This window comes from Dama dama, chromosome 7 (assembly GCF_033118175.1).
Source record: "Dama dama isolate Ldn47 chromosome 7, ASM3311817v1, whole genome shotgun sequence".
In the NCBI taxonomy this organism is placed as follows: Eukaryota; Metazoa; Chordata; class Mammalia; order Artiodactyla; family Cervidae; genus Dama; species Dama dama.
The window spans coordinates 18,786,543-18,809,348 of record NC_083687.1 but is presented as its reverse complement, the minus strand read 5'-3'; the positions used below and the strand labels follow the sequence as shown (position 1 = coordinate 18,809,348).

Here is a 22,806-nt window from a genome sequence, read left to right as displayed (position 1 = left end):
CTCTGGATGTTTCTTCCTAACCTACTGTGTCTTTAACGCATATTCTGTTCCTACCAAGTCTCATGTTTAGAATAAGTTCCCCATCCTACTTTCCAAAATGCAAGAAATATCTTCTCAATTTAAAATTCAGAAAAGAACTCATTCTTTCAAGGATTTATCTCTAGGTTTTGATTTCAGGATATCTTCTACCCTACTTCTAACTTCTGTATTTCCTAGATTCAATTCTATTTTTGTTCCAGAGCTATCTTGACTAAATTAGATGGCCTGGCTAGACGTGAAGCCAGTATGTTATATAACTTCTCAGGAGAATGAAGCTATATATGTATTTTAAAATGTACTAAGACTTAAAAGTCTTGGGATACCTAAGATTTCTTTCTGTAAGGAAATCATTTCAACATTTTGATAAATGGCAGAGGCAAAAAATAAAAATAACGTTAAGCAATAAAATTATGCTGAAACTCAAAATGATATGAACCTCAAGTCTCATGCTCCAATTCAAAAGATAGCCAGCAGCCAGTGCATAGTTTAACACAGGGATGTTCTGAATACGTCTCTGGGTCACAATGAAGTCGCCTGGAGAGCTTGGAATAACACAGAGTCCTACATATTTAGATCCAGGCGATCCTAGATGAGCAAGAATTTCAAAATTTTTGGAGGGAGTTACAAGCATCAAGAAATTGAAAGTCAGATTAAAACTGAGAGTGTCCGATACATCAGACCCTTTGAAAAACCCCAACTGTCCCTAACCAATAATGGATATTACAAATCCGCATTTTAAAAACATCTCACCAGTAGATTCTGATGCTCAGATTTGGAAATTAGATACAGAGCCAAGAACAGGGCTTCTGGGACCCACTGTCAATTCTATCACTTAAAACTTTGAGCCTGTGAACAATTCAACTATCTTGGCAAACATTATTAGTTCCTTCCCTGGTAAGTAGATAATAAAAACCAATACTGCAGGGCTGATATAATAAATAGGAATTATATAATAAATAGGAATTAAAAAACACCAAGCACAGTTCCTGGCAAACGACAGTGTTCAGCACCGGGTAGGTCTTAAAGGGCCTAAAAGCATCCACCACAGTGACGGTAAACACAAGGACATACCTAACGGCGCCACTATGTTACTCTTATCCACTAGAAATTAACTATTTACTTTCCATCTAGACCCCTAGAAAGATCAGAGCTTTACAGACTCCTCCCAAAAATCTTTTCAGTAACAAAAACAAAGTTAAAAACCCACACACCCATTGTTATACTGCTACTACAAGACAGCTAAGTCTTTTTATGAATGCTTCTAGGAAACATTTTAAATAAAAAGTGGGGGAACTGAGAAGTCTTATACTGATTAGAAAAAGATGAACCAAAACAGTACCCCCCCCCCCCCCACCTTTTTTTTGAAAGGAACAAGTATCCGGGGTGTTTCAAAGCGAGTTTAATTTTTCAGATCAGAGGTCTAAGAAACTATCGTCATTTACTACCATTTGTAACAGGGAATATGAAAGCCAAAAGGACGTTTCAAATCACTGGAACCCATTACCTTCCCACAAATGTGACAACCAGAGAAAAGGTTGTCCAGGACTGTGAAAACACAACCAAGAAAACTAGCAGGGGACCCATACAGAACCACAATACTGGAAGGCAGACAGACACTCTCCTCGACTTTTTTCCTGCAATTCTGCAACTGGGTTTGACTCTCCTCTCAAAATGACGTGGAAGAGGGCGAAGGAAAAGCCTCCATGATCTGCCCCCAGCCAGGCCAGGGAAAGCAAAGTCTTCCAGGTTCAAGCCCTAGGAGGACTTGGGGAAGCCTTCATCTCCAGTCTTGACTGGGGTTGGGGCTGGGATGCGGGTTTAAGGAGAGATCCCTCGGCTGCAAGGCCCGACTCTCAGTTTTCCCTCAAAGGCAAGTGGTAAAAAGAACAAGACGCCGCGGTCCCCAACCCCTTCCCGCTCTGAGCCGGCGGCCTACTCTTTCGGGTCTGGGGGCACCGGGAAGGACCAGACTACTCCACCCAAGGCCCACGTACAGACTTCGGCCCGCGGAGCGTGGCCCCCACGTCCCGGGCCTCCCAGCGCTCGGGCCGGCGAACCGTCCAAGAAGGGCGCTGCCCGTGCCGCCAGGGAAGATGGCGCCCGCAGAGCAACTGCGCCACCAGCACTGGCGAAGGGCCAGGCCCAGCGCCATCTTAGCGCCTTCCAACCGCCCCCTCCACCCCGCCCCGCACAACCCCCGCAAGAGCCTGCGTCCTGGCCGGTCGGGGGGCGCGAAGCGCGTTGGGCCCGCGCACTCTCAGCCCAAAGAGAGTGCCACCGAGCCTCTCGTCTCTTCGGACCGGCCGCGCGGGGCCCGCAGGAGGAGCCCGGCTGGGCCGCCGGTCCTCCGCGCGGCGCGAGGGCTCGTCCGGGCCCGGCCGCGGGTCGTCGGCGGTGCATCGGACCCAGGCGGCGAGGCGACCGGGGAAGGGCCAGGCCGGCCGGCCCCGGCGCGCGCGCCGGGAACCAGGCCGGAGCGGCCGGCTGGCCCCGAGCTCTCCCCGCCGCAGCCGGCGGCACAAGCGCCGGGAAGGAGGAAGCCAGGATGAAAAATAAACCCCGTCCCCGCCGCCTCCCTCCCACCCGCTCCCCTCCCCCTCTCGAGACGCGGGGTCCATTTTGCCGAGAAGAAAGAAAATGCGATTCACACCCAAGAGCTTCCGAGAGAGAAAAGAAACGAGGCGGGGGGAACCGAGGGGAGGAGATTGGAAAAGCTTATTTTTCTTCCTCGCCCGCCGTCACTCCTGGCCCTCCCTGCCCCCTGCTCGCGGCCCCGCCGCGCCCGTCCTCCCCTCGCCGAGCCCCGCTCCCTCCTTCCCGGCTCCCGGCGGCTCCGGGGGGGGCGGAAAACACACTCGCACTCGCGCACACAACTAATTTTAAACCGGCTCAATCAATGAGTCATTAAAAGGCTTCCCTCCCCTCTCCTCCCCACCACCAACCGCCACGCCACCCCCCTTCCCAGGCTTCTCCCTCTCCCCGCTCCAGAAATTTGCATCCGCGGAAAAGAAAAAAAAAAAAAAAGGCGCCAGGGCCCCCACCCCGCCGAGGCGCCCCCAGCCCGGCCCCGCCGCCCCTTGCCCGCCCGCGCCCCCGCCCGCGACACTGAACTTGGTCTTCCCGGGGCCCGGGCAGCGCTGGGAAAGGCATAAACACTCGATTCCCCTTTTCTCCGTGTCCATTAAACATCCACCCACCACCACCATCACCCACCCACAAACCCACCCCCCCCCAAAAAAAAAAAAAAAAAACACAGCCTTAGCCAATAGCTCTCTGGGCTGAAACCTAATATCCTGGTTTTGGCAACTCGGTGTTTAATTTGCTCCTCTTTCTTTTCTGTCTGGAGATAGATCTCCAGCCCCCCCGCCCTCGCTTTTCCCCTCCCCGAAGGAAAGAGGCAGAGGAAGGAGGTTGTGTGTGTTTTTTTTTTTTTCTCCTTGAAATTTTTATCACAAAATTATAATACACTCAAAGGGAAACTCACCGTCATGAAAAAGCAGTGCCTTGTCAACGGGGTTTCTGCGCCATCGCACCAGGGGCGGCGGCGGCGGCGGCGGGCGCGGGGCGCGGGGCGCGGGCGCGGGAGCTCCCGGCCGAGCGGCGCCGGCCACACGCGCTCCGCTCTCTCTCTCGCTCACCCCCGCGCCGGGCGGCGGGCGCCCGCTCCCCGCGCCCGCCCGGCCTTCATGCTCTGCGCCCGGGCAAACCGCTCGCCTGCTCGTCTACCTCCAAACTTCGGTTCTCGCCTAGCAAAAAATGCGGAGATTAGGATTTTTTTTTTAATTAAAAAAAATATTTTTTTGTTTTTTTTAGAAAAATCAAACTCCAAAGCTGATAATTCCTGCTTCCTTTGGGATTCTTTTTAACCTCAAGAAACGTAGTGGTTTATTCAAGAAACAGGGTTTTTTGGGTTTTTTGTTTTTTTTTTGAAAGATCTACGAGATGCGTGCTATTCTCAGCAGGCGCCCTACACACACACACACACACACACACACACACACACACACACACACACACACACACACACACACGCCAGTTTTAGCTGTGGGGGTGCGGGGGGAGCGCCAAGAGGGGGGTAGTTTAAAAACAAAAGACACAATATTTGTTTAATTGTTTAAACTCTAATTAGAATATGTCCCAGTAAATCGTTTTTTGCTTATGCTTTAAAAAAACAAAAGCGAAAACATCACTTTTAACTTATTTGGCAATTCATTCCAACTTTTAATTCTACTAAGCTTTCCTTTGCAACACCCTCTTTCCATTCCGAAGTGTAGTGAAACCTTATCTGTAAACCTGTATGTCAACATTTAAAAAACACACACACACACAACACTTTAGCAGCCAAGATGAAGGTGAGGAGGGAAGTAAGTCACTCTTAAAACATCCAGTTCCCAGTGCTTACTCTTTATGCAGATACCTGTATCGTCACATTTGTGGAATTTTCACCATGTGATCCCCAGTCTTAAAAAAAGAGAGCTACCCAAACATCCATTGAAATAGAATAGGTTAAAAAAAGAGAAAGAGAGCTACCTAGCCTTTTAACATTGTAGTCCAAGTATGATTACCACCCATATTTAATCTCAAATTGAGACGTCTCCATAAACCATCCAGCATCCAGAGCACTTAAAGAAATGTTAATTATGACAGTGTGGATTGGGAGTAGGTGCCTCTGTGGTTTAGGTTAATTACATTTACTTTTCCTGTAAATGCCCACAAAAATAAAGCCGGGGGCGGGTGTTGTCTTTTATTTTAAATAAATATCAAAGTAAAAGATGGATTGTACAAAAATGTGATTCAGAGTTTTAAAAATACATATGTAGGCCCCAGAAATACTTTAAAATTATTTTAAATTAGTTTATAATACATAGAGCAATGGGGTTCTGCTGATAGAAAGCTCAAACTCATATCCCCCAGATACTGAGTTCTAAAATTATCCTTAGATTTAAATTATTTAAGTGAAATTGGTTAGTTTCTAATACAAATCCCCTGAGCATTAAAAACCAACCATAATGGTAGCATACCTTGTTTGCTTTTATAAGGATACTGTAACTATGCTATTTTATTGTACAAAATAAATAATGTCAAGGTTGGTATACAATGTTGTCATATTCAAGATAGATCTCTTCAAAAAACAAACCATATCTTGTTAAAGTAACTGCCACTCTGTCATTCACAATGTGTGCTTTGTATTTCCACTGGCCTTAATAAATACAGTCAGTGATTTAGTATCACATAGTATCATGGAGGTGTTTTCTCAGAAGATACGTGTTGCGTTCACATTCAGCCAAGGTCTTCCTGGAACTGAAGTCTTTGCATAAATTAGCATTATTTCTCTACACTTGACAGTTGAACCAACCAGTTTTCTAATTGGCTTGGGAAATTTTAAAACCTGTTTTAAAGTGCGTTTGGATTGGCTGGAATTTAATTATAATACACATTTTGAAGAATTACATTTCAAAGGAGTCCATGGATTATTCATTGCAATTAGGGCCCACCAAGCAAGTTTTACAGCTGTTGCTTCACAGTTCCAATGAAATATTAATGGATTTCAGAAAGCTGTTCTCCCTAGTAGGCCAAAACCCCTAAAAAAATACAAATCTGACTTTAAAATCACTCAACAAAGAGGTGAGCTCCAGAAGAAGATAGAGCACTGTGGGCTTTCTCACAAATGCCCAAATATCAGAGCTGACATTTATTAAGGGCCTACTAAGTCCTGCCAGGTATTATTCTAGATACTTTATTCTTATAGTATATATTATTGCCTGAACCTTCACACAAACCCATAGAATAATGTTTAATTATCCAGATTTTCGCCAATGAGTCTCCCAATGTTTCTCATAATTTGCCTGAGGTCATCAGTCTAAGAAGAGCTGGGGGGAACCCAGGCCTGGTTGACTCCTCAACACACCCTCTCTTCAAGTCCCAGAAAGGATCCTGGGAACAAACAGTCTGTGCGATTTCAATAAAAACCAAGTTCAGTGGTGGTTAGGGGGACCACCCTCTCTCATTGGCAGAGGGGCTCATAGGCAGACGGGACCATCCTTTCTCATTGGGGAAGATTTAGTTTGCCAGTTGTCAAAGCTAATTTAGAATATTTGGGGGGTGGGGGTGGGTCACAAAATACTGGGACAGCAGTGGGGAGAATCTCAGACTCACCAGGTATAACACCAAATTGGAATCATTTAACAATAAAAACAACTTCTTAAAATTTCCCACATGCAAATAAAAAAATGTAACATTTAAAATAAGGGATATGCCTTTGTACATAAAATTTTAAGTGATGGTTTATATAGACAGGATTTTGGTATCCGAATATAAGATTAGAAAACTTTTAAAAAAGAAAGTTCTTTAAATGGCTTGACCATAATGCAAAAAACTTTAATTGTGTATAGTTATGTATAAGTTCCCTCCTTTGATGCTCATCTGTATATGTGACCTAGTAAGAAGGGCAACTGGACACAGGTGGAAAAAAAAGATAAAATTGAAATGCTCTAGCATGGGTTTGTACCTCTAAATAAACAGGTTCAAAACCAACATAACAAGTAAAAGTGGAAATGTTGCTGTTTTTTGCCTTCTTCCTCCACGTGTTCCCCTCAGTTCGTTAGCTGTTCTCAGAGCGGGGAGAATGCAAATACAGGAGATTAAGTGGTGATATGCATGACCAGATGTGTCCAGATCACAGAAATCCGAGATATACCCAATGAATGTTTGTGGTATAAAAAACTTAAAAGTTCTCAATGTGCATAAATAAGCTCGGTACTTTTATTTGAACCTCTTGAGGTACTTATAATCTGAGGCTTAAGTGCATTGGCTATGTACTCAGACTGACCGGGGTTCAAATTCCATCTCTGTCACACACCAGGTGTGTGGCTCTGGGCAAGTCACTTCACCCTTCAGAGCGTCAACTTCCTCATCTATAAAACAGGGATAATTATAGTACTCACGTCTGAGAGTTATTTTAAGGATTCAGGAACTAGTGCATGTAAAATGTTTAGCATGGTGCCTGAAACATAATGAGAGGTCAGTATGTTCAGCTGATATTCTATCACCTCGTTTTAGTTATGTGTCAGGTTGAATCGTGTGAAACCTTCCCATGTAAATTTCCAATGGCAATCTCACATGATTCCACCAAATGTATCTCTCTTCTGTTCTGTCCAGGATAAGGAGCTCCTCAAAGGCTTTTTATTTTCTAAGGGCCGAGCAGAGTACTTTGTATATACTAAGCTTGCAACCAGTACTTGTAGGATAAAAGAAAAACAACCCAATCCACAAGATGTGTTAGAATGCAAGAAATCATCATATTTCTACCTAGACAGCTACATATTAAGTGAATAATAGAGTCAGTCTCCCTGAATCACGTAAAGCCACTGCCCAGTTGATCCCAGGCAGTATTGCCTAATGGTTTGTAAGTTCTTCCTCATTCTCTTTCACTTCCTTTCTCATCAATTAGAGCTTTATCATTGCTGCATTTTAGCCATGTGACCGTGGCCTATTTCTTTAACTTCTCTCACCTCAGTTTACTTATATGTAAAATGAAGGTGACAGTACCTGTATCTTGGGTCAGTAGGGGAAGAGTTTAATGATATTAGGGATGTAAAACCCTTGCTTTAGTGCCTGGTATACAATAAATACTCAATAGTAGTTGCCATTACTGTTGTGGTTGCTAATACTATTATTAGAAGTAACGTGGAATTGTTTTCAAAGCAGTGGTAAGTAGGCAAATTGCTGGAGTGATTACAAATGTTTTCAATACGTTGCCTACATTATTACTTTATTTGATACATAAGTATAAGCATTTTAAATCATCTTTGTAGAGACTAAGGCTATTCTAGTCCTGACATATTTCAAGCTGGTTATTTTTCTTGACAGACTTAAAAAATAAAAATCTGAACTCCTACAAGCTTCTAGTACAAGGATGAGGAATATAGAACTGTTTAAGAAAACAGAGGCACAGTCACTCCCACTGGCCTTGCTGTCTTACACATCCAGCCTGTTTCCCCACTGACTATGTGAGGGGGAGGACAGTCATTAGGTTTGGAGGAGGCGTCACACACGCGGGAAGCGTCATTCACCGGCTCCCAGGCCCCTGTGGAGCCGGGACTCTGGACATGTCCTCAGCAGAGTGTCCCGTCCACTCCACCATGCCCAGCAGGATCGTGGGTCATGGAGACAGTAGCAGAGAGGTCTCACAAGCTCAGAATTTGGAGAGAAAGCCAACCGTGAAGATAGGCTACCCATGCAAAGGGGCTTGCTCAGTAAATAAATGAAAGTGTCCTTTCTGAAAATGAAACCAAGAGGGAAGATATACGAAGAAGAAACTACCCCTAAAAGATGACTTGTACCTACAAGTCGAATACAAAGAAATAAGTAAATGCAAAGCACACAAGATACATCTTCAACATGGAAGAAAAAAACTGAGGGAGCAGAGACACTGTATCACCTCCACCAGTATTCTCATCACATTCTAACCTGAGCAGGGTAAAGTCGGTCAGGCAATTTCAGAACCTCCATGAAATACCTCCCAGACCATACAATTCTCTCTTCTCTAAATCTTCTAATTTCTGGTGCCATTTCCCAGGTCCTCTGATACTGCTCAGCAAAGGTACAAGTACTTTTGTACCCAAAAAGGTTAAGGCACCTCTGTCACTGTAAATCGAACCAGTCCACTAGCAGCGTAGGTATACTGATCAGTCCCTTGTAGAGTTAGATTAACCCGAGTCAGGTCTTACAACCAGGAGGTTGTTCACAGGTGGGCAATCAGAGCAAAGGACGTGTACTCCCTACATATTTTAGAATCATCTGTGACTTCTTATTCTCTTATCTCCCTTAACCCAGGCAACCCACCTCCAAAATCTCCGTCAAACCTAGTCCCTTTTCTCCACTAACTGTCTCACCTAAATTCAGGCCCTTATCTCGTTTGGTCTCTCGATTTCCCTTCCCTCCAGTCAATCTTCTATCTAAATTACGACCCCAAATCACCTTTCAAAAACCCAGAGTTGTTGGTGTCACACCTCTACTAGCACCTCACTGCCCAGGGAAGCTTATTAGAAACACAGATTCCCATGGCCAAGCCCATCCGCAGAAAAATGGAGTTTCTGGAAGAACTGAGGCCCTGACACTTGTACTTGCAAGTGGTTCACTGGCTCCACCCGCCTCCCCAGGTGCACCTGCAGCTACTCCTCTCCCCACCCTGCAGTCCAGTCATGGAGAACACCCACCCCTGGACAAGAACAAACTCCTCCCCCACTTGGCCATATCCTTTTTCCTCTGCGGGAAACCCGGAGAGGTTTTCCTATGCGGGAGACCCGGGTTCGATCCCTGGGTCAGGAAGATCCCCTGGAGAAGGAAATGGCAACCCACTCCAGTATTCTTGCCTGGAAAATCCCATGGACTGAGGTTCCTGGTAGGCTACAGTCCATGGGGTCACAAAGAGCCAGACACGACTGAGCGACTTCACTTTCACTTTTCACTTTTTTTTTCCCCTCTGCCTGGAATGTCCTTCTTTTGGGGCAAGCCCACCATTCTCCAAGGCCCAGTTCAAATGCCACCTCCTCTGGGAAGCCTTCCTTCCACCCCTCAGTGGCTTTCAAATATCTCTGCCTGAGACTCAATCTCAAGAAACAGACTTCACATTGCAATGCAGTAGATGCCTAACTGAAACAAAGTTTTCCGAAAACAGTATCTAAACTTCCTATGGAGGATGCAACTTGATCTATTTCATTCTATTATCCCATTTTTTTTAAATGCTGTTTGCCACCTTATAATGGATTTCATGATTCACTAAGGGAGGCAACCTACCTTTGAAAAATACTGCTGAAAGTGAATAAATAACTCCCCTCTCTATGCATGTAATACGTACTCTATTATAGACTATTTATCACACTCTACAGTAATGATCTGTTTACAGTCTGTCTCCCACCCCCACTTCCCTCCCCCTAACAGGCACACACCACAAGGAAGTCAGCATATCCTTGGGTAGTTAGTTACCCAGCCGTTGATAAATGCAGAAATGAGAATATTGGAGAAGGAATAATTTAATTGCTTTTGCACGTGTCTAATTTTTTTTTTCATTTCTGGTTATGGTTCACAGCATAGTCTATCAGCAAGTCCCATGAGCCTGTAAATCATATTAGCTTCAACCCTTGAAGTTAACAGCAATTTAAAACAACAGCCGTTGTATTTCAGAACAATTTAACCAAGGTGTAAATTTTTCTTCCCCTCAAAAATAAAAACCACGGCACAGGCAAAACCAACCAGAAAATATTTTGTCGGTTGCTAGCTTGCCAAGATAGTACAAATGTGGGCAAACAAATCTCTTACTTAAGATACTCAGAAGCAAATATTCAAAAACCTCAAAACCCTCCTTCCGTACCACTTCAGAAAGGAAACCCCCCTCCTGCAGGGCGGGTGCAAATATAGAGGCCTTTCTATCTTGCTTCCTAAAGCTCCCTCTCTCACTAGGCTGTCCCCATCGACACAAGCACAAGAAAAAAGTAAGGAGAAAGAAAAAGAAACCAAATCAGCTAAAATGAACCGCAGTAATGAACCCAGGCAGCCAGTTCCGGTGCGAATTATACCTGTGATGGATGAGCGGGGACACGGCCGGCCGTGGGGGAGGGATCCTTTTCTGCAGCACGTGGCTCCATCGACAGGAAACCTGCCTGCAACACCCCCAGCTCTGCACACCGCTCATTTGCAGCGCCGTCATTTGTGTGATGCTAATTTGCTCAAAGTCCTAAACGTACTGAGAGAGATTCAGTGAAAACACAAGGTGGGCTCGGAGTAGCTGGCCCTAGGAGAGGCTGGAAGTGGAGGAGGGACCAAGTGTCCGGAAAGTGCTCTGGGGGCCAGAGGATGGAGCAGGAAGAGGAGTCTCACTTTAAAGCTGGGCTTTAAAGGATGAATAAGAGTTTTCCAAACCTTGTGGGGAAGGAGAGGAGAGCTCCAGGTAGAGGAGCCTTTTGTGGGGTGTCATTATTAAATATGAATGAGGGGGGGAGCTGCAGACAGGTAGATGGTGAGGGGCTTTGTTGTGGCAGAGAGTTTGGACTTCTTTAGACTACTGCTTTCCACTTGGCAGGTCACAACGTGACAGGCTGTGAAATCCATGAGATTGTGACCAACTTTCGCAAAAAAATGAAATAGCCTAGAGTAGGAAATATTTGAATATATTGCGGGCAGTGAGGGTGTAAACTCTTTTGTGAAATTTGTTTCCGATATAAATGTGTCTATGTATGTACTGGTTTGTGATATAAAATGTATCTCTTATTGTGGCGGTGACTTAAAAAAAGCAAACCAAAACTCCATCTGGGCAAACAAGGGATCTACTTGAGGATGGTTAAATAAGAGACTGCTGTGAACAGATGTGAATCTCATGAGGATAAGTGTGGTGGCTCAGGGGACACACAGTGGTGTTTTTATAAGGTGTCCCCCCACCAGACAGTGAGCTCCTCAGGGACGGAAACTCTGTGTGACAAGTTCTCAGTTTATAGCTCCTGGCACACACGTAGGCACTAAATCACTGTCTGCTGACTGAGTGTGGTAACGGATCTTCAAGGTGATTCCCAATGAGCCTCAGCTCCTGGTATCCCCACCTCTGTGTATCCCCCGCCCACCCTGTACCAGGGTTGGTCTGTGTGACCAACAGAACAGGGCGCTAGTGATCGTCACTTCTGAGGTTACGTTATAAAAGGCTGCGGCTTCCATTTTAGGTGCTCCTTCTGGAACAGTCACTCTTGGGGAAGCCAGCTGCCACTTCCTAAGGACACATAGCCATGGCAAGGAACTGAGGTCACCAGCCAGCAGCCAGTGAGGAAAGGAGGCTTCCTCCCTGTCATGGAAGCAGGTCAGCCCCCAGCCCGCCTTTCAGATGGTGACAGCCTCACGGAACAGTGTGACAACAACCTCATGAGAGACTCAGGCAGAAACACCCAGGTAAGCTGTCCCTGGACTCTGGACTCACAGAACTGGGTACATAATATAATAAACACTTATTATTTAAGCTGCTAGGTTTTGGAGTACTCTGTTATACAGCAAAAGACAACCAATATACTGAATCAGTGAACAGAGCTGAACAATAATATCAGTATACTAGAGTTATCCAGGGTTGACTACTTTTTTTTTTTTTCCTCTAAGAATCTATCATGTCACATTTCCAGCCTGACTAGATAAGAGGAAGGCCCCTGACCCAAGCTGGAACAATGGGATCCTCTCTTCAAGTTTTAGTACTTGAGAAACTGGGTCAGGTGTGAGGAGCAGACTATAAGTCTGACTAGGGGTCAAGACCACCATTTGGGGGCAATTATAATGGGGTCCATGCAAGTGAATGGGAACAGAAAGGCCAATGTGTCCAGAAGAAAGCAGATTCTCAGTGGACGGGGAGGGAAGGAAGTGGGGAGGAGAAAGGAGCTGGGATATTCTAAGCCCCAGAAAGTCTGGCCACCTTTCTAGTATTTGGGGTGGAAGATTCCCCTTCCTTATAATTATTTCCCATTTTACTTGCTCATTGATGAGTGAGTTCCTTTTCTTGAAACCAAAAGGTCCTCGAGTACGGCCTTTCTCCGGTGCTGGCCAGGGGAGCGGTTCCTCCTGCAGGCCAAGGGTCTTTCCGGAGAAGAGTGATAACTCACCGGAGACTTCAGCTGTGTAACCACCGCTATGCAAAGACAGCAATAGATCGAGTGGAAGGTCTGTTCAGAACATTAAACTCCTTTTGCCTTAACTCCACTTTCACCGAATAATCCTTTGATTATTAATGTACTTCAATTTAAAAAGCTGTGTTCTGGCCAGCTGACCTAATCATTCAAGTGGTTGGGTAGGTTCATGCCCATTATAAATTCAGAGATTGGCTTTCGAGTACAAATCATTCCGGCGTAACCTCCATTTCATTTCCACTGCCCTCGGTCAAGCCCTGTCATTTATCCAGTGACCCACTGCAGGAGCCTCCCCAAGGCTTCACCCTGCTTCAATCCATCCTCTTCAACTTCTCTCCCTGAAACACAAAGCACCTGATGCCTCGCTCCCTGCTCAAAACCTCTGATGGTTCCTGGTGCCTTGGGAATGACTGCGGGATCCAGCCCCATCTTCCACCACACACCTCGACACTTCTCCTGACCTCCTGACTCCTTCTTGCTGCCTGGCATTACCCCAAGTTCCTCAAGCGCAACTGGTGCCCACCCTGCTCGGCTCCGGTTCTGCCCTTGCTGGCACCCTTTCCCCTGGGCCCCTCCTCTGCCCACTTTCTCTCACTCCACTCCTCTCTGTGCCCTCCTCTCTCTCCTCTTTGTACTTCCACGGAATTCCTCTCTCTCCTTTATAACCCACACTGGGGTTGACTTGACTTATAATTAATTGTCTTCTTGTCTATCTCTGGATCGTGAGCCTCAAGGAGACTAGGCTTTGTTCATTTTCTCTTCCCCTCATTTCAAGGCTGAATAAAGCATCTTGCATCAACACTTTAACATTCATTGCATGTTTTCTGTATCCAGGCACCTGGCTGATGTTGGAGGTAGCAGGCATTCAACAAATGGCCACCAAATCAATGACAGTCAGTTAGATGGCAGGAACAAGTTTCCCCTGGATCTGATGATGGTCAGGAGAGGTGTCCACTTAGCCTCTGCAGGTGCAGAGCTGAAAGACCAGAGTCAGACTCCTGGTGACGTCCATCATGCAGCAATGAATGAATGAATGAATGAATCTCAGCCTAACTTTTTTTCTTTTAAATAAAAATCGAAGTGTAATTTCTCATATCCTGATAAACTAACATGACACTTCCCTGTCTTCTCTTTCTCTCTTTCTACAGTTGCAATCATGACTCACAGGTACCTTACAGAATGCAAGCTTTAGGTTAACGACTACTGGAGAATGGGGATGGGGAAGACCCTCCAGTTGCTTAGTTTATATGGTTTAGAAGAAGGGCACATGGGTTAACCCACCAGTGACTTTAGTGTCCTTCTTTCAAAAGAGTCAGCATTTACAAGCAAAGGAAGGAGCAGAATTTGGTCCTGATTTGTCCACTGATAATCTGTCTCCTGTCCCAAACTCTCCCTCTCCCTCCCAGAGTTGTGAGAAGGACTCAGCTCTGGGCAGACCTGAGATGGACAGGTCTATCCTAAACATCCTAAAGATCATAGCAGAGAATGTAACACAGTCATTCCTAATGCAATTGATCAAAAAGTATCCGGAATTAATAAGTAAAAGACACACACAAAGTGCATGTTTTGTCCTCTTTTTAAACAAAAGTGAAGATTTCTACCCTCTAAATTTCTATCTTCCAGAGGTTACATGCTAAATGAATGTTGCCTCAAATCAAGGCTTACCCCACAAGTTCTAAAAAGGCATCAAGCATATTCCACAGACCCTTGACCATCTCACTCATTGCGGGCAGATTCTTCACTGTCTGAGCCACCAGGGTATCCCTGCTCTTGACAGTCTCTAGAGTGCCAGGAATCACCAACCCGCAGAACCTGGGAACTCTCACGGTGGAGTTTGTTTTCTGGGAAAATCGCAACTTTGTCAAGAGGTCATCTTTCTTGGCTTATCTTCACAACTTTACTCAAACTTCACCTCTCACTTTGTGGTCATTCTTCACACAAAAACCAACTTTTTATTACTTTAAGAGAATTGTGCTCTTGAGACAAAGATAGTGGAGAACAGGGAAGCCTGGTGTGCTATAGTCCATAGGGTCGCAAAGAGTTGGACACAACTCAGCAACTGAACAACGACAACAGGATAAAGAATAGGGCTTCCCTGGTGGGTCAGGGGTAAAGAAGCTACCTGCCAAAGCAGGAGACTCTGGTTCAACCCCTGGGCTGAGGAGATCCCCTGGAGTAAGAAATGGCAACCTGCTCCAGTATTCCTGCCTGGGAAATCCCATGTACAGAGGAGCTTGGGGGGCTACAATCCATGCGGGTCACAGAGTCGGACACGACTGAGAGTGCAGGCACGCTATAAAGCACTGGAAGCTCAGTTCAGGGTTTGGTGATAACCTAGATGGGTGGGATGGGGGGTAGGGTGGAAGGAAGGTTCAAAAGGGAAGGGATATGTGTATACATATAGCTGATTCATTTCACTGTACAGCAGAAACTAACACAATTGTAAAGCAATTATACTCCATCCCCACCCCCGCCCCACCCCACCAAAAAAAAAAAAAGACAAAGATTAGAAAACCTCACAAGCTCTGTCGAATGCAGAGGGAGGGCAGGGGGCGTGGCTCCCTCAGAAGCTAAATCACTGTCTCTCTCCACCCACAGGCCTGGGATGTGCTCAGATCAGTGCCTCAGCAAATTAATTGGGAAAGGAATACATCAAGGCTGTACATTGTTACCCTGCTTACTTAACTTATATGCAGAGTATATCATGCAAAATACCAGGCTGGATAAAGCACAGGCTGAAGTCAAGATTGCCGGGAGAAACATCAATAAGCTCAGATATGCAGATGACACCGCCCTTATGGCAGAAAGCAAAAAGGAACTAAAGAGTCTCTTGATGAGGGTGAAAGAGGAGAGTGAAAAAGCTGGCATAAAACTCAACATTCAAAAAACTAAGATCATGGCATCTAGTCCCATCACTTCATGGTAGATGGGGAAAAAGTGGAAACAGTGACAGATTTTATTTTCTTGGGCTCTAAAATCACTGTGGACAGTGATTGCAGCCACGAAATTAAAAGACAATCCTTGGAAGAAAAGTTATGACAAACATAGACAGCATATTAAAGAGCAGAGACATTAATTTGCTGACAAAGATCCATATAGTCAAAGCTATGGCTTTTCCAGTAGTCATGTATGGATGTTGAATTGTGGTGCTGGAGAAGACTCTTGAGAGTCCCTTGGGCTGTAAGGAGATCAAACCAGTCAATCCTAAAGAAAATTAACCCTGAATATCCACTGGACAAACCAATGCTAAAGCTGAAGCTCCAATACTTTGGCCACATTATGTGAAGAACTGATTCACTGGAAAAGACTCTGATGTTGGGAAAGACTGAGGGCAGAAGGAGAAGGGGATGAGGGAGGATGAGATGGTTGGATGGCATCACTGACTCAATGGACATGAGTTTGGGCAAACTCCAGGAGATAGTGAAGGACAAGGAAGCCTGGCGTGCTGGAGTTCAGGGGGTCGCAAAGTCAGAGACAATTTAGCGACTGAACAACAGTAACAACAAATTTCAAATTACCACAGGTCAGGGACCACTAGATCCCTCCCGGAGAGCATAACTCACACTTGTCAAACACACGTGCCTTATCTGGTAAGCTCCCATCACACACCCATGGTCCTCAACAGTATGTGCCATTGTCCCCATGTCCAAGTTGGCATCTTTCACATTCTGTAAGCAAACGTGCATTATCCTGACAAATGAAGGAGGAGGAAGTATCTGCAGCACAGAAGGATTCCCACTGTGCAGCCACATTTTCTGACGGCTGCCACATCCTAATGACACAAGACATCCCTTTATCCATGTCAATGAGCACATTTGAGAACCATAATGTGCAAAGCATCATCACCAAACCCTTTTTTCCAAACTTTTTTGACCATAAACTCTAAAAAGACACACATTTTATCCTGCAAGTAACATATATGTATATGTAAACTATATATGTATACTATAAGCCTACTTATGCAACACAATGAACTGTGATATTTTCCATTCTATTTCTTTTGTCTTTTTTTAATGCAGACCTCTATCCACTAAACGGATTTCATGATCTTATTGTGTTGGAACCTGCAATTTGAAACCATATGATATTTCACATAAAAGTGCTGCTTTGTAGAAAATAATAAAATTCTATCTAAAGAAGAGAAACTTTCAACTTCTAGACAGAAAAGTGGAAGAGGAATAATATTTTTGCTTCTTTAACTTTCAATTGCCAGGACATTTTAAAAGCATTTTATCTCAGCAAATGAGCATTTCTACAAAAACCCATCTTAAAACATTGTGGGTCATTATTCCCCTTATACCGAAGAAGAAAAAAATGGAGGTTGAAAAGGTATCGCCCCCACCCACCCACCTTCCATGTGTAGTATTTAAAAATGCACATCTGTTTGGGAATTAAAATTTGGCTATATCTTCTGGGACTTCCCTGGTGGTACAGTGGATAAGAATCCGCCTGCCAATACAGGGGACACAGGTTGGATCCTTGGTCTGGGAAGATCCCACATGGTCAAGAGCAACTGAGCCCATGTGCCACAACTACTGAACCTGCACGCCCTAAGCCTGTGCTCTGCAACAAGAGAAGCCACCACAATAAGCACATCCATGTGCAACATACTGCACATACTGCAACAAAGAGTAGCCCCTGCTGACCACAACTAGAGAGAGCCTGTGCACAGCAAGGCAGCCCAGCCCAGCCAACAACAAATAAATACATAAATTTTAAAAATAAAAGAAAATTTGGTTGTATCTTGTAAGGAATTTTGAAGTTGTGCTGCTTGAAATTATTACCCTCCCGGCAAGGTGACCGTGAAGACTAAATGAGATCATATGAGGGAAGCGCCTAGTAGCTCCTGCTGTCCTTCAGGTTCTTGGGTTATCTTTTCCTGGACGTGCCTGAACTCTGTGTGACCTGGGGGCTCACTCACTGAACACCTGCCCTGCTGGGTGACAGAGGACAGAGGATCCCACAAGGCGTTTACTGGTTCCATCAGTTAGAATAAATATCATTACAAACTAGGATTCTGGAGTGTCTGGGCTGAGTATTTCACTTATTCCTCCAACAGATAACTACTGTGAGCTTTCCACGCCAGGCATGATCTGCCCATGTGCAGAGGCTATGGGGTATATAAAAAACAGGAGACACAACTGCAGCCCTCATGGCGCCTGCAGTCAAATAAGGGCTTACAGTTTGTGAAAATACTTCACGTTCCATTAATGTTACATAGCCTGTTCCCTTATCTGTAAAGTGAAGTAAGATTAGATCAGTGGTTCTCAAAACTGAAGATTTCACAGATAAAAAAGGCTTTCATAAAAGAAACTGAAAAAAAAAAAAAAGCAAATGATCTCACAATTCTTTAATCTGAATGAATCATCACTTAAAAAAAAAAAATTACATAGCCTCATTTTCCCCCTTTACTATATAAGCCAGTTTTTGTCCTGGAATTTGAGGATCCCTCAGGACTTGCCCAGCTCTGACTTTGTAGAATTCTTTGGTTTTCTTTTGCAGCAACTACTTACATGTAAAGTGAAAAGTGAAAGGGTTAGTCACTCAGTCGTGTCTGACCCCTTGCAACTCCATGAACTGCCAAGCTCCTCTGTCCATGGGATTTCCCAGGCAAGAATACTGGAGTGGGTTGCCATTTGCTTCTCCAGAGGATCTTCCCAACCCAGGGATTGAACTTGGGCCTTCTGCGCTGCAGGCAGATTCTTTACCAGCTGAGTCACTAGGGAAGTTCTACTTACATGTAAGTTCTACCCATATATACCCCAGAATTGCGGAAAGGCCAGAGACCTGTCCCTAGGAAAATCATTACATGGTCCTTGATGAGAAAATCTTAGTACACACAACATATTCTGGCTCCACCCTTGACCCTGGGTGCTGAAAAATGCAAAGGGACCAAGCTCTGGTGACCGGAGGGCAGAAAGGAACAATTGTTGAGGAGCCACCTCAGGTCTAGCCCAATACTTGGTACTTTCCCACCCACCACTTTAACATCACAGCCATTCCAGGAGATATATATCTTCTTCTTTATCTCTACTTTTCAGCAGGAGGAAACTGAGTTCAGAGAAATTAAGTCTCATGCCCAATGTCACATAGCAAGTAATCAGAATTTAAACTCAGATCTACTTATTGCCACAATCAGACCTCATTGGCAGGAAGAGACATCAAAAACAGAACGAATGCAGAAAGGCTTTAAGAGATTTACGTGACTTTTGACATGAGAGAAATTTGAAATCACGTTCAAAAATTCAAACCTTTGGTGGGAGTATAAATTGGTGCAGTCACCATGGAAAACAGAATAGAGGTGCCTCAAAAAACTAAAACTACAACTACTATATGACCCAGCAATTCTACTCCTAGGGATATGTCTGAAAAAAAGAGATCATTAATTTATAAAGATAAGTGCACTCAAATGATGTTTATAACAGCATTATTTATAATAACCAAGATGTGGAAGTAATCTAAGTGTCTGTCAACAGATGAATGGATAAAGAAGATGTGATAAACACTCTTACACATGTGGGTGCATGCACATACAATGAAATACAACTCAGCCATAAAAAAGAATAAAATTTTGCCATTTGCAACAACATGAAAGAACTTGGAGGGTATTATGCTTAGTGAACTAAGTCAGACAGAGAAAGACAAATAGTGCATGGCATCACTTATATATGAAATCTAAAAAAATAAACTAGTGAATATAATAGAACAGACTCACATATCTAGAGAACAAACTAGTAGTTACCAATGGGGAGAAGGAAGTAGGGAGGGGCAAGATATGGTAGGAGGTTAAGAGACACAAACTACTATGTATAAAATAAGCTACAGGATATATTATACAGCACAGAAAATACAGCCAATATTTTATAATAACTATAAATGGAATATAATCTTTAAAAACTGTGAATCACTATGTTGTACACCTGAAATCTATATATTATACAGTACTATACCTTGATAAGAAAAAAAAGACAATTCAGATAGCTTACTAAATACAACACTCTATGTCAGAGTCAGCAGGTTGGCACCTCTTTAACTAGGTCTCTTTTCTGATCAGCTCAGCAAACATCCTCTTTTCTGCCTCTGGACTCCTTCTATTCTTTACCCTAGGAACGAGAACAGCAAGCCCCCGACCCACTTCCATTCACACTCCTAGGAGAAGCTTTGCTTCTGGCCCAACTCTCCATCCATCCCTCATCAATTTAACAAGCATTTATTAACATGTATCAGGTGTTGTGTTAGGCACAGAATAAAACACGTCCCTCCTTGAAGGAGCCCAAGCTATAGAGCAGATACCTATAAATACAGGCAGGATACTGACATTACAACTGGACACTCACCCAGAGCCAAAGGAGGGCAGGATCCAGGCAGGCTTCCTGGAGGAGGAGACGTGTAAAACAGCTCTTGTGGGAGACAAGTGCCCTGTCACACAGAGAAGAAAAGGCACAAGACTGCAGGCAATGGAACAAGGGAGCAGGAAGCAGGTCCCACGTGGACCCACCAGCTCTCTCTCCAAACCCATTCGCCCTGGCACCAAGCCCATTACAGACCCAGCTCCCCAAGCCAGAACCTTCCACAACTCCTTGCTCTCTTATAGCCTTTACCTCCAGTGAATCCCTGAGTCCTGTCTAGTCTCCTTCTAAGTTTCTCAGACATCTCCCCTTCCTTCTCTATCCTCACTCCCCTCACGGTAGCCCAGCACCACCATTTCTCCTTGGTCCCTGCAACAGCCTCCAAATGGGCATCACTTTACTTTTGCTCCATTGAATTCACTCAGCACAGAGCATCTAGACTGAATCTCTAAGGCGGGGGGTGGGGGGGTGTGTGGGGGGAGGGTAGCAGCAGGTTGGTGGGAACCATCTGATCCTGTCATTATCCTGCTTAAGTCCTTCACTAGATCCTAGTGCCTTCATGATTAAGACAAAACCTCCTAACAGGATTTACAAGACCCTTGGTGGTCTGGCCTCTGCTCACCTTCCTAACCTCATCTCTGATCTTTACTTCCTCATAAGCTGTGGCTTATGAGCCTGGTTACCCAGCACCACCACCTGGGGAGCTTTAAAAAAAACCCAATATCACAGTCCCACTCCCAGACACTGTGACTGAATTACTCAGGGGAAGACCCCGGGCATCCAGGGATTGTAAAGCTCCCCTTGTGATATTAACATGCAGCCATGGCTGAGAACACTGCTCTAGTCCAACACATCTGACAGGTTTGCGGCACATGCCCAGTCTCTGCCATCAGAGGCCCTGGAGCTATCCTGGCTTGAAGCCAGTGGCTTTCTGTTTCATTCACTGCAGTATTTTCCAGACCCAGAACAGTACCTGAGCGATTCTGCTTTCTCCCTTCACCTGGTCCGATGACACTCATTCTTTAAGATCCAGCTTAGACTTCCTAACAGACACTCCCTCCCTTGATGCCCCTGTTCTGGGGTTAGGTGATCCTGTGTGAGCTCAGACCTAGATTTCTCCCATTAGAGCATATATCACACCACCTGGTGATCGTCCGCATCCCACAGCTAGTCTGTAAGCTCTGAGGGTGACTGGCCTGTGTGTTCATCAGTATAGCACCTCCATCCTCCAGAAGTGCCTAGCAGAGTCAGTGCTGATTTAAGAAGTGTGGCAGGAATAAATGGAAGTGAAGGGGCTCACGTGTGGGTGTAACGGCAGAGGATGGTGTGACTGGGGTGATGGCAACGGGAGATGAGTGGGACACTGGGGACCGATCGTGAAGGGCTGGCATCCTCACCGAAGACTCTGAACGGCATCAGACAACGGAGCCAAGGCAAATTTCAGATAAAGCGACACAATCAGCTTGAATTTTAGGGCAGTGAGTAGCTGAGGCATGGAGCGCCGGGGGAAGTTAGGGAGGCACAGTGGCCAGGGACCAGATGGGGATCTAGAGCAATAGCCCACCTGGAAGAAGATGAGGAGGGGGCTCAGGCCTGAAGACAAGGAGCTGGCGGAGACAAGGACACAGAGAGAGAGGGAGGGGAATGAGAGTGTTTGGAGGCTTGGTGGCCCAGTGAGGAGGAACGAGGCTCTGTGGATGACTGATTTCCTGCTCAGAAGACTACAACTGTGGTGTGAGGATTGTGACCAGATGCAGTATCATAACCAGACAGGGGGCAGGAAAAGAACCTGACGGCCTCCATTCAAGTCTTTTTTTCTCGATTTTTTTTTTTTTTTTTTTTGGTTTGGTTTGATATGGACCATCTTTTAAAAGTCTTTACTGAATTTGTTAAAATATTGCTTCTGTTTTATGTTTTGGTTTCTTGGCCAAGAGGCATATTGGATCATAGCTCCCTGACCAGGGATGGAATCCACACCCCTGGCACTGGAAGGCAAAGCCCCAACCTCTGGACTGCCAGGGAAGTCCCACCTTGATTCAAGTCTTGGCATCACCTCTTACTCTCTCTCCATCCTAAGGAAGTCACCTTCAGCTCCTCATTTCATCTGCTCAATGCAGGTCACAAGTAGTATCTATATCACAGGGATGTTGCAAAGGCTGAAAGGAGTAATACGTGTACATGCTCAGGCACTGCCTGGCACACGTAAATGCCACATGAGAGTTCACAAAATTATTTATATACAAGGTGCCGTATCATCTGCTAAGAGTTACGATCTGCCAATTCCCTCCCTCCCTCTGAGGACCTGTGCTCCACCTGTCAAGAGGTGGAGTCTGTTTCTCCTTGTCTTGAATCTGGGCAGCTTTGTGATTCGCTTTGACCAAATGAAGTGACATTGCACCAATTCTGGCTCAAGCCTGGTGGCACCCACTTTTGGCCCTTTGGAAGCCAGCCACCGTGCAAAGCTGGAGCCCAATAACAATGTTAGGAGACTGAGGCAGGAGACAGGCTGGGGGGAGGGGACGAGGTGCACAGGCCGACGGCAGTACCAAGGCGGCAGACACATGAGAGAGGCGGTCTTGGAGGCTCCAGACCCAGTTCAGCCCACAGAATTGTGAGAAATAAGTTACTGCTATTTCAAACCAGTAAGTTGTGGGTTCGTTTGCTACACAGCAATAAACTGAAACTTATGTAGAGAAGAAAAAGGACATCACTGGGCCAATAAGGACTTCATTTGAAGCCATCTTAAAATAAGTATTTTGGACAGT

The 22,806-nt window shown here is 45.1% G+C and overlaps 1 protein-coding gene across 1 annotated transcript in view; it reads right to left on the bottom strand.

The window, feature by feature from the left end:
- Positions 1 to 3,607, bottom strand: part of LOC133059510 (BRD4-interacting chromatin-remodeling complex-associated protein-like) — a 76,747-nt gene extending 73,140 nt beyond the window's left edge. Inside the window, exon 1 of the mRNA XM_061146731.1 lies at positions 3,524 to 3,607. The gene's annotated coding sequence lies outside the window, so the exon portion shown is untranslated. The remainder of the gene's footprint in view (positions 1 to 3,523) is intronic.
- Positions 3,608 to 22,806: the final 19,199 nt, after the last annotated feature.